Source organism: Amia ocellicauda, chromosome 5, assembly GCF_036373705.1.
Source record: "Amia ocellicauda isolate fAmiCal2 chromosome 5, fAmiCal2.hap1, whole genome shotgun sequence".
NCBI classification, from domain to species: domain Eukaryota; kingdom Metazoa; phylum Chordata; class Actinopteri; order Amiiformes; family Amiidae; genus Amia; species Amia ocellicauda.
The window spans coordinates 15,067,991-15,083,618 of NC_089854.1; the positions used below are offsets into that span (position 1 = coordinate 15,067,991).

A 15,628-nucleotide genomic window follows, 5' to 3' on the forward strand; every position below is an offset into this window, starting at 1 on the left:
TCTGGTTACATATTGCCGCCCAGGGTCAAAATCAATGGGAACTGCATTTGCGTCACATGAGGAGAGCTGCATCATGCTTGTAGTGAGGAGAGTTTCATGCTAGTTAGTTGTTAACGATGAGTGTTAATGGTCTCGATTGAGAAAGCAGGGAGGTACATTCATGGCCAGGCGGTTAATAATCAACCAGACCTCTATCTCTGTTGGTCCGCCTGATTAAATTGTCTCCTGATAGTAGGCCATGGTAAAGATACACCTGATTTAAAGTCTCTAGTCGCTCTTTCTAGCAAGCATAATGAAGTCGATGGACACAGTGATCGTGCACAGCTTGTAAATGTGTCCTTCACCTGGGGTTGTTTGCCCTGACGTGAGTGCTATCAGTTCCATTTTATTTGCATTGCGTTTATCTGAAAGCACTCTGCTGGTCCTGCTGGGACTCTTGTCTTGCACAGTCGCAAACCTGGCCTGTTGAGCTGTTGTTTACAGTGCAGTGGTGCTGTATGAAATGAAAATAGTGCTTGCTTCATTGATATTGCTTACCAATTACTTCACATCCTGTGCAGCATGTTTTTCCTCTGGGGACTCTTTAAAAAAACAGCAGGTGAATAGAATGATGTTATTAATTCGTTTATCTATTGTGATTGATGTTTTTATTGCCATGGAACACCTTAAACCTAATCTCTAAACCTTAAAGAACCTCAAAAAGTCACAGCAATTAATAACACTTATCTAGTCTCCTTATCTTTTTATCTTAATAACGCAATTCATGGCTGCTTTAACAGGCAGGCCACAAAATATCATAATCTATTTTAATTTTGGAAAGGGGATTTTTTTGGTCTTAATTGGTTGGTCAATCTCCTCTGTGACCTTTAAAGTGAGTCCAGTTGCAGCTACAAACAGAGTAACATGGAGGTAATATCAAAAGTGCAATTAAGTTTCAGCAGTGAATTTGCAAATGAAATAAAGCATAGGTAAAATATTCGACAAGAAAGTTCTTTATCATTCACGGGTTTACAGGAAGTGTATGTGTTTAGACAATGTAAAGGCAGAGCTGCCGTTCAGAATGAACACAGGATGGATATGTTAGGTGTGAAAAGTGCACTGATATGAATCTGTGCAGGTGGGTAAGTGCTGGGACATGTATTCTGCGGATAAAGATGATGGATTATTGTACATTTAAAACTGGTCTATACCACATTCCTGCTGTAGTCTGGTTGAAGATTAGGGCTAGTGTCTCATTCCAGATTATAGTTAAAACTAAGGCCTGGACCAGAATAAAAAAAGTGGATCGATACCTGAATCACAAATTATGAACCTATTCTACTTATGTACCCAATCACAGTTCATTTTATTATGAGAGACCCTGCTGTACAAGTTTGTACAAGGCCAAATCAGTCAACAATATACATCAAGGATAGGACTGCTGTTGTAAATGCACCTAATGAGATTTTTAAGCATTGACTTACATATAATAATCTGTCTCACCGCTCTTATGATATTTGTGCCCGGTATAGGAAACAAATTGTACATTACTTGTTGTTATGATTATTTTCTGCAGGCGTAAAATGGAAACAGGGAAGTATAGTTGCAGCAAATGTAATTTTCTTATGTAATATAAGGAAAATTACACAATCTTATCAGAAGGTGCTGCTTATAGATATTGTGACAGAGTAAATGTAAGAATGTCTTGTCCCGTCAGCTTATTTAGTCAGGCATGTTTTCAAATAAAATCATAGTTATTTATGGATGGATGTCATTATTCAATAGCTATCAAACCAAACAAACAAGACATAGTTGCCTTTTGCTACTAGTAACAAGGGCTCAGTGATCGCCTGCAATGTCTCTTCTCATCTCACGATGGGCTCAAACTGATATTAGTATTTCAGTTGTTAACTAAAGCAAATTACTTTTTTTTTTCTCCTTTCTTCCAATTATAATCATAGGCCACATTTTTTTTTTTTTCCTGTCTCAAAATAGCCCTATCTCTCCGAACCCTGTTCTGGCATTCAAGCTGACAGGCTTGATTGCCAGGCTTTGACAGCCAGAAATGTACTTTAAACAGGATGTTGACAGAATGTTTATCGCTCACATTTTGATCGCTGGGGTGCCGTTTTTTTTTTTTTTTAACTGCAAGACTGGTGTTGATTAGTCCATTATCTCATTCATCTTGTATATTTTCATAGATATACCTTTAATCTTTTGTATGTGTGAAGAAACATATATTAATACTGCTGCTGTTTTTAATGTTTTTAACTTTTTTTTTCTTTTTTTTTTCCTATGCATGGGTCACAAATAAATATACAATGTGGGCAATAGAACTGAACTGAAATAAACCTGGGTGTAATTGTAATGCCACCATACCTCTTCTTATCACTGTTTATTATTAGTTTATTATTATTGCCCACTTCTTCTATTTTGATTGCCTCCTTGACGTCAGTGTCTAGCCCTATCTTCCGAGGGCGTTTATCAATCGCTTGTGCCCTGTTTGAAGTGGCATGGAAGAAATAAGGGGCCGAGTTTCAGCACCTATTGCTTTTTTGATTTATAAGGAACATGTGAAATTATCTGAAAGGTGAACGTAATAATTAACATGTCGTTTTATTATGTTTTTCCACAAATTGCAGGAGGTGGACAACAGTCATCAAGCTTTTGCCCAACACTGCGCTTAGACGTCCTCCATAACAGGCCCACACAGTGTTTTTAACTGACTTACCATGGTGTCTGGAAAATGTGGCGCTGTTGCAAATCTTCAAGATCTCGGTCAAGTCCTTGGGGGGTGGGTGGAAAGATGCCCAAAGCCCTCCTAATACTGTACTCTCCCCCAACTGACTCTCAACTGGTGGTAAGTTTGCTGCACAGTCAAACGGAAAAACACAACATCCTGTCCAAGCTATTTATAATGTCTGAGTGCTGAAACCAACAAGCAGAATAACCCGATATGTATTCGACCACTCAACCTGCCCTCAGTGGGAGTGACATATAAGGAACACAAACAAACAAACAAACATAAAAAGGAACAAAATATCTGATAAACAAACACTTTTTCTCCGCCCTTATGCAACTGAATTGAATGGCAGGAATTTCTACTATGTTTCCGTGATGTTTTTGTTTTCTTTTATGCGTTGATACTCTTGACGTGTATTCTTTTCAGCTTCCTTTTTTACATTCTGAGTTCGAAGTTAGCTACAGAGGACAGCTGTACCACCGTTGAAAGCTTGGAAGGTCCTAATTATGTGCTCACAAGTCTACCATTAAAGAATTCCTTCAGCGAGGAATGTTGATGAGGCGCAGAGAGTGAGAAACGTATTGTGGGCCCAGTTTGATGAGGTCCACCTGGCGCCAGAGAATAAGAGTGGGTCGAATGGGTATTGACATTTAAATACTTCCTTATTGGTTGTGCGTGTGTCTTTTTATATCCTGTGTTGCGTTTGCAAAGCATTGTATTCTAGGATTTATAACCGTGCAAGAGTCTTTACAATCAAATGTCCGTGGCATATCGTCAAACAAGTAGGAATGGCTGTGGAAGTATACATATTTCAACATGTCCCACTGTGTAGCCTTAAGTAGAATGAGCTCCCGTCTGAAAAAGGGTGGATTTTGGATTTTGAGCTGAATTTACACAGCATTCTCAGTACGAGACTTGATTTATGAGTTAGCTTATCAGTTATTGTGAAATGGTGGTGAACACAGTTGGTGGTAGGAATGGATACAGTGTTAATTGGGCTGTGAAGGTGAGCACTTTGCCCCAAGTTCAAACTCAACCCTAGTCTCTGGCAGGCAGGGACAAGTTCACCCTGGCTTCAGAGTTTTATTTCGGGTTGAAAATGACAACGTGAAAGCGTTTGATTTTTGACCTGGGATTGCTCCGTGTTCAACTAACTAACGTGAAAGCAGCTTAGTTTTGGCATGTAAATGACATAAAGGACAATATTACTCTGTGACTGCATTATTTTAAAATTACATCATACTTAAAAGAGGTTAGAGCTATACAAAACAGGGACACTGAGCTGGGGTTGTGCAGCTATTAGGATACTCTTAGGCAGCCTGCTTGTAGCTAATTAGTTCAAGGCAGTAAAGCAACTGATCAGTCTCATGGTTCGTCAGAGCCATGGGTTTGGGTGTGGGTGTGGGTATGGGCCAGTCATCATTCATTGCTCAGCTCGTTGCCAGGATCGGGGACCATTTCCTGTCTCATCTGTCTATCTCTCACCATTCCCATGACCCTTTCCATGGAGGGGCCCGACGACAGCGATGAGGGGAAATCCAGCGCCTGGCTCTGGGATTTGGAAATGGAAAACGGAAAATGGAGGAGGCCGTCTAATTCCCAGCAGGAATACTGTAAAGAGGAGGAAACAGTATAATTATAAAAAAAAACTAAAAACAAATCCAGGCTTTATTTAATGACTGCAGAGCTGAGCTACTATTGAAGTCATCTTTTTTTTTGTAGTTTTTTGTGATTTGGAAACCATTGGCCATTTATTTAAACTATATTTAATAATTAATCATCTTTATAGTTTTATAGTCTGATTCAGTGTTTCACAATCTCAGAACTGAACTTATTAAGCTAAATAAACAGAATAACATTTCAAATGAAAGGGGTGACCACTTTCAACTATATCTGTAGTCTGAAAGCAACATAAAGAAGAATGGGAAGATGTATGCTTGGAATAACTAGAAAAGAAAGAGGAGCAAAGTGCATGGATCCGAGAACAAACAAAATGTGTGACCGCTGAAAGTGAAGATGTTAACCCTTTACACTCCGGCCAATGTTTCCTGTTATGTTCCTGTTTATTTACTTGTGTGTAGCTCCTTGATAGTTTGTGTCAGATGCATTTATCTTGCACCAAATGAAAGAGAAACTGGTTGCCTTTCGTACTATAAGCTGCAAAAACACAAGCATACGCAAATTAGTCCTGTACCCCAACAGTTGGCTGATTGCACGATTGTGCAGCTCAGGCTTGGAAGACCCTACATACGCGAGTAAGACGTTGTATGAAAGCTCCCAGTCATTAGTTCCTAACAAGTCATGGACCACATCTGTCTATTTTGTAGTTTTGATAAAAATACTATGTCTTTCTCAGAAAGCCGATGATCTGAAAATAATGGGGTGGAGTGTAAAGGGTTAATGTGGCAATGGGCCAGAAACATTGCAAGAAGGACAGACCAAAGATGGACAAAGAAGCTATTGAATGGATCCCCAAAGGATGGATAAACACCAGAAAGAAAGACCACATAAAATATGGGAATCTTAAATCACAAGCTTTCCTGGAGTGAAAAGAGGTGCTGTAAATCAAAACAAGTGGGAAACATCTTAGGGAGGCATTCATCCAGTGCTGGATTGACAATGGCTCATGATGCCGATGCAGTATATATACACACACACTAGCACCATATTCAGGAGTTACAGAAAGTCAATGTTTGAAATGTCACTCATAAAAAAAAAACTAAAGTTTTCATCCTATCAAGGGCTGGGAATCAAAGGGAGTCACGGACTTGACATTTCAGATTAATCTTTCAGAATATTTTGGATCCTTATCGGTATGTTAATATTTTTTCCAGCGCCGAAGAAATCTACTGAATCATTAAAGTCCAGTTACGTGCCATTTCAGACCAACAGATTGCTATCCCACCCCAACGTCACGAAATATATCTGACGTTGGAATGTTTTCGGTGGCACGTTTCTCATCTCTCAGCGTCTGGAAATGCTACAACACTAAATGTACAACAAATATTTAGGTTGATTTTATTTTCTAATTAGTGTCCCCCTAGTGACATGTTCTCATTAGACATGCCTCAGACTAAACACAGCTGTATATATGAAGTTGAGAAATTAAGAGGAAATGACTGTGAAAAAACTACGCCATGAAAGAACTGTAACAAAATATTGGACAGACAATATGCCTAACATATTATTATTATTATTATTATTATTATTATTATTATTATTATTATTATTATTATTATTAGTTTTAGTTTTAGTATTGTAGTGGTACTAGTAGTTTTGTAGTTATAATGTATGATAACTCAATTTAAATTGTTTTTCTTGGCAGAAGCCAAAAAAGGGTTAGAATGAATATGACAAAATTGCAGTTTATATGGGTGTGAAGGTCATATTAATGTGTTGTGTATTAAGAACTTCACAGGGTAACTGTAGTACACCCTGTAAAAAAAATAGGAGGTTTAAGATTCCTTCTGTCGTTTTTTTTTTCCACCAGAATAATTTATTAGAGTTCCAACACACATGAATGAGACAAACTCCAGTCCCGTCCTCCACATATCTTTCTGTCTGTGGACTGTGTGTGTGTGTTTGTGTAGCAACATAGCAGATGAGATGAAATATGATCCATCCCTACTCCCCTCTCCCCCTATTGAGAGAGCATCTGTGCTGATGTCACACTTCAGGAATGAAATTCTCTTATCGTGAGGAAAGCAGAGAGAGAGGAGTGGAGTGGGATAGATTGGGAGAGAAGTAAAAAGATCTACCTGACTTTCTTCCTACTTTGGACTTTCCTCTGGACAGACAGGGTCAAACAAGGGAATCCTAACAGCACATGACATCCAGTCCTCCAGGAGCTTGCTTGTGTGTCGGCTATATGGATTTCTGGCAAATTATATAAATTACGTTGATGACAAATGCCTTATTCATCAACAAAATGGAATTTAACATGCTGGAATATGACATTTATCTCGTTTCTAAATGTATTCCTGCCACAAACTGACTTACAGGTGCTTCAGTGTTGTGTTGTCACTGAGGGACTTGCAAAACCATAACCAAATTAAAAACAGAATAATCATTTTGTAAATTAGACAATAACATTGGATTAATTTAAGGTCTGAGTGAAAGTCAAACATTGTGTGTGATGTTTTCACCACTGATGGACTGATTCCTTTCAAAGGGATTGATTTGGGGGTGTTATTTCAGTATTCTGTGAGGTACTTTTTGTTCTTTGGATATATAAGGGAATTGACAATAATGCCAAGATTATTTGTTTGGTTGGTCTGTGTAGCAGCTAAAGACTTGTTACGAGTACATGCTTGTCATTAGACTATCATAACAAATATATGATGAAGGCCTCAGGCTAATCTGGAAAAGGTCCCCCAGTTTGGAAATGAGGTTGAAGTACATACACTAGGAAACTGTATAGAAAGCAGCAGTTGTACCTATGTTTTTTTTTTTTTTTAAGAAACATGTAGGTTACATATCATACCACAGTAGCTGGAGAGTTAAAATAGAAATTACAAATGTCATGCCCACAGCAGAAAGAGGAAACTGATGATAATCACGTTGTGTAGCCAAAGCACCCAAACTCTTTTCAAGATTGGAGGTTTGAGCATTTTTAATTGACCTTCACGTTCCTCTGAGTTCAGCAATTACAGCCTGCGACAGAGCCGCCAATCCGAGAGCCCAGCATTCTCCTCTTTTAAAGGGATGGTCTACGCGTGTTTCCTGTTGTTCTTGAGAGCAGCTTTCCCTTTAAAAACCCTGCGGTCGGAAAGCGAGGATTTGGCCCGTCCCTGCCATTCCCCACATGTGCTGAATCTGTGCTGAATCTAGGCATCGCTGCGGATGCTAAAATAAAAGTTTCCTGAGAAGCAGCTGGAGCTAGATTCAGGAGACGAATGTGGTGTGGCCAAAATCAAGGGATCAATTCTTAAAGGCCTCAGATACAGGAGTACATAATCTCTGTATAAGTGATGCACCTTACATATGACAGGAAGTAGCAGAGACAAGCCAAGATCTGTGCTTATTTGTTCTCAACTTTCTTACACGGTTTTTTGATAGTCTTACACCACAAGTGCACTATTTTAAAAAAAGAGAAGAGAAACTGAAACCTAATCAAAAAGAAACATTTAAGCACCCTGCACTCCTCAGTCAAATTTGAGACAATTTGTCTTTATTTGTGTGGTTTTCCTGATAAAGTAAATAGGTGGAATCTTAGTAGGATGGCAAATGTTTCATACATTTTGGTGTAAGATTATCTACTCAAAGAGCGCCTCTGTCTAAGGAGAGTGAAACCGTTGAAGGACAAGGCGCAGATTTTAAAATTTGAGCAGAAAAAATATACAGCATCAATACATCTCTGAAAGAACCTTTGTGTGAGCAGTAAATATCAGACTGTAAACACTGGAAAATAAAATTAAGTGCAGGGCCTGAAAAACGATGCATAGAGAAATACCCTTAGCTCTGTCCCTGTACAAAATGACATTGAAATTGAGTGGGTTCACTAATTATTTGTTGTTTTACTTATGGTTATTACTGCTTTTGTATAGCTAAACATTAGTCACAATGTAGGCTAATGCAACCTAAAAGTGTTTGCCCATGTGTCATTTGCCATGATTTCATTATATTTCGTTTTTTGGGGCTCTTGCTATACAAAAATACAGTTAAAAAAATGTCAAACCACAATTTCCCTGCTTGACTGAACTGAATGTATTTGCTCCTGGTTTTGGGAAAAAAATGACAAACAAAGAGACAACCTGCTGAACTCTTGCTCTCTGGACTTGATCTGGGTGGCTAAAGGTTTAAAACAGTAAATAAACTGGATCGCTTGGCTTTTCAGGATAAGCTTTGTAAATAGCACTCCTCAGTTTAATATTTAATATGCAAACCATATTGCTGCACATAGTAGCTTCTTATCATCTTTCATCTTTACGTTCGTTGCTGATGTTTCTGATTAGCTAAGAAATAAGCATTGAACCAAATGGCAACTGAAACTGAAATTTTGTCACCCTCCTCCAGGAAAAAGAACTGAAGTAGCTCAAATGTTACGGCTGTTGTAAAACAAATGAAGTGAACCGCAATCCCTCTCTGACTGACTAATTTCACTCGACCTAAGAGTTGGCTTTCACAGACCACAGTGTTCTTGCTCTTGTCTTCTTCAGGGCTGGCAAGACTCGCAACTGATTCATTCTGAGATTATGTGTCAGGAGAGTTAAGCAGACTTTTTACATGCACGTTTCCAAGAGGCAGGGTGGAGTGAGATCGGATAACTCGAAAAACAGCAGACCGTGCTGAGAGTCCTTGTCTGCAGCTGTTCTATCATGGATTGTAATCTTGTTCCGTCCCAAATGTCATGCACTTGGAGATGTTCACAGATAACATTGCAGAGGAAAGAAGCACACACATCTGCAAGATAGGAGCGTTTCCAAATCAACAAAATGCATATTACTAAAACCAGTAAATTTTATATATATATATATATATATATATATATATATATATATATATATATATATATATACCATTAGCAATGCACTGGTGGCTTACAAATTTAAGGGTTAAAATTACTATTTTAAGGGAGCAGAGTCTGGAAAGTTTTAAGCAGGTGTGAAAAAAAGTAAGAATGCTTTCAAAAATAGACATGTTAATAAATTATATTTATCAATTAACTAAATGCAAAGTGAGTGAACAGAAGAAAAATCTAAACGAAATCCATATTTAGTGTGACCACCCTTTGCCTTCAAAACAGATCAATTCTTCTAGGTACACTTGCACACAGTCAGGGATTTTGTAGGCATATAGTCAGGTGTGTGATTAAACAATTATACCAAACAGGTGCTAATGATCATCAATTCAATATGTAGGTTGAAACACAATCATTAACTGAAACAGAAACAGCTGTGTAGGAGGAATAAAACTGGGTGAGGAACAGCCAAACTCAGCTAACAAGGTGAGGTTGCTGAAGACAGTTTACTGTCAAAAGTCATACTCCATGGCAAGACTGAGCACAGCAACAAGACACAAGGTAGTTATACTGCATCAGCAAGGTCTCTCCCAGGCAGACATTTCAAGGCAGGCAGGGGTTTCCAGATGTGCTGTCCAAGCTCTTTTGAAGAAGCACAAAGAAACGGGCAACGTTGAGGACCGTAGACACAGTGGTCGGCCAAGGAAACTTACTGCAGCAGATGAAAGACACATCATGCTTACTTCCCTTCACAATCGGAAGATGTCCAGCAGTGCCATCAGCTCAGAGTTGGCAGAAAACAGTGTGACCCTGGTACACCCATCTACTGTATGGAGAAGTCTGGTCAGAAGTGGTCTTCATGAAAGACTTGCAGCCAAAAAGCCATACCTCTGACATGGCAACAAGGCCAAGCGACCCAACTATGCATGGAAAAACAGGAACTGGGGTGCAGAAAAATGACAGCAGGTGCTCTGGACTGATGAGTCAAAATTTGAAATATTTGGCTGTAGCAGAAGGCAGTTTGTTCGCCGAAGGGCTGGAGAGCGGTACACGAATGAGTGTCTGCAGGCAACAGTGAAGCATGGTGGAGGTTCCTTGCAAGTTTGAGGCTGCATTTCTGCAAATGTAGTTGGGGATTTGGTCAGAATTAAAGGTTTCCTCAATGCTGAGAAGTACAGGCAGATACTTATCCATCATGCAATACCATCAGGGAGGCATCTGATTGGGCCCAAATGTATTCTGCAGCATGAAAACAACCCCAAATTCACAGCAAAAGTCATTAAGAACTATCTTTAGTGTAAAGAAGAACGAGGAGTCCTGGAAGTGATGGTTTGGCCCCTACAGAGCCCTGATCTCAACATTGAGTCTGTCTGGGATTACATGAAGAGAGAGAAGCAACTGAGGCTGCCTAAATCCACAGAGGAACTGTGGTTAGTTCTCCAAGATGTTTGGGCCAACCTACCTGCCGAGTTCCTTCAAAAACTGTGTGCAAGTTTACCTAGAAGAATTGATGCTGTTTTGAAGGTAAAGGGTGGTCACACCAAATATGGATTTGATGTAGATTTTTCTTCTGTTCACTCACTTTGCATTTAGTTATTTGATAAATGTAATCCATTAACATGTCTATTTTTGAAAGCATTCTTACTTTACAGCATTTTTTTACACCTGCCTAAAACTTTTGCACAGTACTATATATGTATATAAAATAACTGATTATAGGATGTTTCGGGCCAAGGCCTTCGTCAGCTGTGTAGAAAGAAATCATGGTTCAGAAAACTTATTTATGTATGTTAAATTCCCAGGGCAAAGCTGGGAAATCATATGTGTGTTTAAGTAAATGTCACAGGCTTGATTCTGCCCTGGACAACTGGTATCTCTTTATTACAGAGTTGAACAAAATCAAAATGGGGTTTAAAGGACAAAATAAAAAAAAATGCTTTCTGAAAATGGCAATTCAGCCCAAACAGGGAGGGGCTGCTGTGATTATGGAGTGATACGAGATGAGTAAAAGGAACAATTACAATGTACTATTTTTTTAAATTACTATTCACCTAAAGTTTCCTTTTCTGACCATTCAGAGCTGTGTACCCAATACATCTTTGAGGGAAACAAAAAGACAAAATGGTGTGAATTCCATCCTGACACTGTACAGACACTGTGATGAAAAGTTCCACCTTCAGTTTATCACTTGCACGCTTGTATGGGAAGTGTATGCCCTTTGCTCACCTCTTCCTGTTAAAATGCAGATTCTTAATATTCTTTTCACTTGACCTTTATATAAATGACAGTATAACACAGTGTACAGTATTCTGATGTTTTGCTCTCACACGTTATGTACATTTTGTACTACTTTCTGGGTTACAGTAGCTAGTTTTTTTTTCTTTTCTTTCTTTTTTTTTTTTTTTTTAAACCAGTGTCTGCAGCTGGGGGCTTGTTTTCAATGCTAAAAATATAACTCTGGTTAACTGTTTCCAAACCAAGAAGCCTTGACACAGGCTCACAGTGCTGTGTGCCCACATCACACAAGTGGAATGTACTGTAACTGTTAATAACCAGACACATACTGGGAAATCAAATGTAAGATGAAGTAAAGTGATTATAAAATGTGCTGGACATTGTTATTGAATCCTGTGGTAAACATTTTCATTTTATGATAGTACATAATTTGAAAAATAAATAGGACATTTATTCTTCATCATTTTCTTCAAAAATACATACACAAAGAGAAACACTTTTGAATTTTGTGGGTCTCATGACTATGTGTAAAAGGAACTGTACCGGAACTGAACTGTAGAAAGAGTGTCGTTTTTAATTGACTAATTAGTCTATAGTACATCCTATGTCACGTGCTTTGGCATTACACTGAAACAAAATGCATGACATTCACAATGATTGTGAAAACATGCTGTGCTGGCTGGTATTAATGATAACTAATGTAGGGGTGTAATGGTTTTATTTGTGGATTTGAGAGCAAGCATATTGTCCAGGTGTTTTACAGCAAAGCACAGTTCTATAAATATAATCAGATGAAAAGGTAAATGATATCTAAATTGATACTGTGAACCAGTTCCATGCAATTCCAATTGCACTTTGTATTGCTCTTGTGTTTTGTAAGTCGCCCTGGACAAGGGCGTCTGCTAAGATAATAATAATAATAATAATAATAATAATAATAATAATAATAATAATAATAATAATAATAATAATAATAATGGCAGACAAAAACTACTTTCAATGTATTGGAATTTGATCTCATGTACTAACATGACCACTTTTTTTGTTTGAAATCAGTATTTAACTCCAAATAGAACAAAAACCTTTAAGTTCTTCAGTTGTCTTTATGTCTGTGTGTATTTATCAATTTTCAAGGCACAGTGATTTGAGAATTAGGGCTTTTGTCGGAAAAGTGAATTTAAAAAAACAATCGACAGGATCCACTTCTTTGAAATCACTGGGCAGTTTCAGTAAGGGTGCTGGTTTTGGTGTTTCTAAAATTAACAGTTAACTAAAATATATATATATATAGCTGGTGTTTTCATTGCTGTCCCTTACTGGAATTTGACCTGAGAGTCAAAAAGCAAAATCCATTTTGGGATTGTTTAGCTTGGAAATGTTGGTAAATGGAAAAATTACATGTAGACACCGACTCCTTTACATACATACACCCACACACACGCAGTATACAGAAAAGACCAGATATTGGTTTCAGTTTGACCCATTGTTTGCAAATGTGTGTGTGTGCCTGTGTGTGTAGGTGTGTAGGTGTGTGTATATGTGTGTGTGTGTGTGTATGTGTATGTGTGTGTATGTGTTTTCACTGTGCTAGAGTGGAAATCTGTTCATGTCGGTGTCATAGGAACGATTACAGTGCTATCTGTACATAGAAGTGACCTGCAGTATTGAAAACAGAACTACATTGTTCTGTGGTAAAACTTACTATCATAGGAAGACACAGCATGAGGTGAAACATTACAGTAAACCAAGATAAAGAATTATGAGTCGAACAAGGAACATTTGAATAAATCTCTATAGGATGGATCAAAGGTAGAAACATTCACCCCCTCCCCCCCCTCATTTTAATCAGTTAAGAATGACTATTGCAAGTGACAATGACTTTCTCATAGATGTCACAGAGCAGGTGATCATTTCCAGTCTGCTTTATAAAACCTTAGTGCTCCGTATTAAAATGCATTCCGTAAGTTTTGATTTATATTAACAATCCATCACAAAGGGATTGAACGGCGTATCTATCACTTTAAGAGTTCCTAGCTACTCACTGATATAAAATATGTTAGGTATACCCCTTATTTTCATGACTGTCCTGTAAGTTGTTTTCCGTGGCAGGCTCAGGGCGAATGCACATATTGCGATTGACTTTGAAAAAAACTAGTTCCCGGAACCGGACTGATTTTTTCAAGAAAAGTATACCATAGGAATGTGAAAGCTGTAGTCCTATTAATTTAGTTGTTTTACAAGAGTGTGGCAAAACCGGAGGGAGAATGTTTCGTTACTAGAGTAATTGACAGACCCCTGGATTTATTTTTCGGGATTGGCATTATGAAATGAGGAAATGTGGTTTAGGCGGGATGCTTGGCCCATATTTGCCTGCCTGGAGCTTGTTTTGCTTGTCTATGCTTCAGAAAATATCACAAACCCAACCTTACACTCACCTTCAGGTTTCAGTACATAAATGAGGCTTTAAACAAAGTCATATGGCACAGGTAAAGCAAACAGTGGAGTGTTTATTTATAAAGGGGGAGGTGAAGTGTGTGCTGTTCTGTACAATTTCAAGCCCTTCACTTGTTCTGTTTTGTTTCCTCAGTGGGACAAGCTAACCCAACCCATTTTGCACTTTTATCTCATATTAAAATAATGAAAGCCCTCAGTGAACTAAGGAGCACTTCACCCACTCTGTGCCTGAGGAGCCGCCGGCCACAGAACACAAGCCTTCCCATCATGCTATGTGACTGGCATTCAGAGAACAAACTCTTTTAATGTAGGTCAGTCCAGTCCCTCATATCCAGCATTTTTCTCTCCTTCACTTCACCCTCTCTCTCTCTCAGAGCGCTCAGTAAGTAAATAAAGAAGGCGTTGCTTGTCAGTGTTGCTTTACTGGAGGAGAAGTACAAAAAGCACTGCCTGTTTCTAATTATTGTAAAAGACTGAAATCCTTGAAAATCCAACCTGTTGCCAGTAACACTTTCAAATAAGAGATTATCCTATTAGACCCTCAGGCTATACACTGTTTTTCTACTTCCTTCTGTACTTCTCTGGAACTGCACTCTGGTGGGCAGTGTACATCCAGTATATGAGATGATGTTGTGAGTGGTTCCCAAAGAGTTGAGCAGAGCTTCTACAGAAGTTACGATCTCGATGATGGTACATATTGAACGAGCTGTCAGCAAAATTGGAAATTATGCAGGTTGCCAACCACAAATATCTGAATATTTGTGACATCTGCAAATTGAAAGCAATAAGTCATTTTTTTCTTTCTTTCAATAAGGGACAGGGTTAGTTTCCTAGTTAGGGTTGGGGTTATGGGATACAATTGGGTTTATAGGTACAGTTTGGCTTAGGTTAGGGTGTGGAGACGTGTGTGGAGACCCCAGGACCTGTTAAGTGGACAAAAACAAAGACCAACTATTGTGATTGCTGAAGTGTGTCTTGCTGTCACAGTGTGTTGTTCTGATGAAGTGACCAAGATGAGAGGTATGTAGAGAGGAAGTCTGAAAAACCTGGACAAAACTCCACACTAGCTTCCAGACATTTCTGTAAAGTGTAGATCGAAAACTGTGAATGGAAAACGACTGAATTTCATTGTGTGTCAAACGCACGCAGAGAGCTGACAGGCAGACAAAATGTCGCATCGGCGAGCGCTGACTTTCCTACAAACCCTGTGACGCCACCAATCTCTCCACGCGCCACATCAAACAAAGCTCATTACCGACAGTCACGAACATTCATGAGTTAGACACTGTGATTCTCCGCTGTCGTGAAGATGTTTTTTTTGAGGGGGGGTTTTGCTTTGTTTATAAAGTTTATGATTTGTTTCCTGTGAGCCAAGTTTTCCAGTTGCACTGCAGTTGAATCTGCATCTCCAGGTGGTCCTGGAATGGTGGATTATTACTGAAATTGAAGTCATGTTACTAATTTGCACATTCCACATTTTGAATGACGTAAACCAAGCTTTAAACAAAAAAAAAAAGCTTTAGGAGGGAAACTTTCTCAAGGTTTTTAGGCTGAAATCCTGTTAACCTTATATTTATGTGACAGGGAACGTAATTAGGTTATGGTATGGCATTTGTTCAGAAGCCATGGTTCTTTTCTGGATCATCCAGCCTATAAATCTGTATAAAACGTCAAATTAGATGTCTAATCCAAGCAGACAATCAATCAATCTGCTCTACCTATCTCTGTTCTGATGAAACAAGTAGCACTTTGAAACA

At 38.6% G+C, this 15,628-nt stretch overlaps 1 long non-coding RNA gene across 1 annotated transcript in view; it reads left to right on the top strand.

Annotated features, from left to right (window-relative positions):
- Nucleotides 1-277: 277 nt before the first annotated feature.
- Nucleotides 278-15,628, top strand: part of LOC136749563 (uncharacterized) — a 28,686-nt gene continuing 13,335 nt past the window's right edge. Inside the window, exons 1-2 of the long non-coding RNA XR_010816764.1 lie at nt 278-364; nt 2,622-2,839. This is a non-coding gene — a long non-coding RNA (uncharacterized LOC136749563). The remainder of the gene's footprint in view (nt 365-2,621; nt 2,840-15,628) is intronic.